This window comes from Portunus trituberculatus, chromosome 38 (genome assembly GCF_017591435.1).
Source record: "Portunus trituberculatus isolate SZX2019 chromosome 38, ASM1759143v1, whole genome shotgun sequence".
Taxonomy (NCBI): domain Eukaryota; kingdom Metazoa; phylum Arthropoda; class Malacostraca; order Decapoda; family Portunidae; genus Portunus; species Portunus trituberculatus.
In genome coordinates, this window is record NC_059292.1 from 23,106,254 (window position 1) to 23,107,703 (window position 1,450).

The window sequence follows — 1,450 nt, forward strand, 5'->3', positions numbered from 1 at the left end:
AAGTATGGCACAACGGATTACTAGAAAAGCTTCGTGCTAAAGGCATCCAGGGTGGCTTGCTACGACTCCTGGGAAATTACCTGCAGGACAGAAGCCTCAAGGTGGTTGTCAACGGGCAAACATCTGAGTCCCTGCCTGTGGAGGCATCAGTGCCACAGGGTTCAATTCTTGGCCCACCCTGTGGAATATCTACGTGGATGATCTTCTCCAGCTACTGCCAGGAGTCATGGCCTATGCTGATGACTGCACCTCTCCTATACCTATCCACGCCAGGACAGTGGGCGGGCTGCTGAGGCCATCAATCAGCAGCTACGAGTGATAGAGGAGTGGGTGCTCGCTGGCAAGTGACATTCGCGCCGGAGAAGACACAGGCAATGGTTGTCTCGGTCCCCAGCCGCCATGGCAGCAATGGCAGGAAAGTTGTCTTTGGCGTTGCTGCTCTCCCACCCAAGATGACGTCAAGATACTTGGAGTGGAGGTGGATCGAGGGCTGAGGTTTGACAGCCATGTCAAAACCATTGCCAAGAAAGCCTCTCACAGGATCTCCGCCTCAGAAGGATCGCCAGTTTCCTCGACAGGAAGGGGAGACTGCTGCTGTACAAGGCACAGGTGCGGCCCCACCTTGAGTACGCAGCTCTCCTGGATGTCCTGTGCCGCCACACACAGAAGGAGACTGGACAGCATCCAACGCCGCGCCATACGGCTAGTAGATGCTGCAATACCACCTCACCCAGAGCCTGAGCGTCCCCTTGATTCACTGGAACACCGCAGAGATGTGGCGGCGATCGTAGTGTTCCATAAGGCACAGGTGCAAAGAGTGCCACATCTGGCAGGGCTGCGTCATCCTCTGAGAGTCACCGCACGGAGCACGAGAACGGTGCTCAATGGTGGTGACGCCGTAGAGGTGCCGCGATCCCACGGGTGTCAGCATCAACGCACCTTCGCAGGACGCGTCTCCAGGATGTGGAACTTGTTCACGGCCGCGGTGCCTCACGTCCAGGAGATGAACACACACAGTGTCAAACTGATGGCACATAAGTGGAGACAGACACTGCCAACTCCTCTGACACTCTTTGTGACGTGACACTCAGTGTAGTGCAGTGCGTGAATAGTGCTAGTGAAGTGAAAAGAATAGTGCTCCATTTACATGCTGACCATCTTGTATATTATCTATTTTTAAGTCTTGTAAATATTGTAGAGAAATAGATTGTAGTACCCTTAGAATAGGTAGCACACGACAGTGCGCCTTTGGGTACATGTTCTTCTGTATAAATTATGTTTAAATAAAAAAAAAAAAAGAGAGAGAGAGAGAGAGAGAGAGAGAGAGAGAGAGAGAGAGAGAGAGAGAGAGAGATAATTCTCCTGTCTTCCTCCTTCCTCTCTTTCATTTATTCTTATTTTCTATCCCTTTATCTTCTTTCAACTCCTTTTATTTTTAATTCTTCTTTTT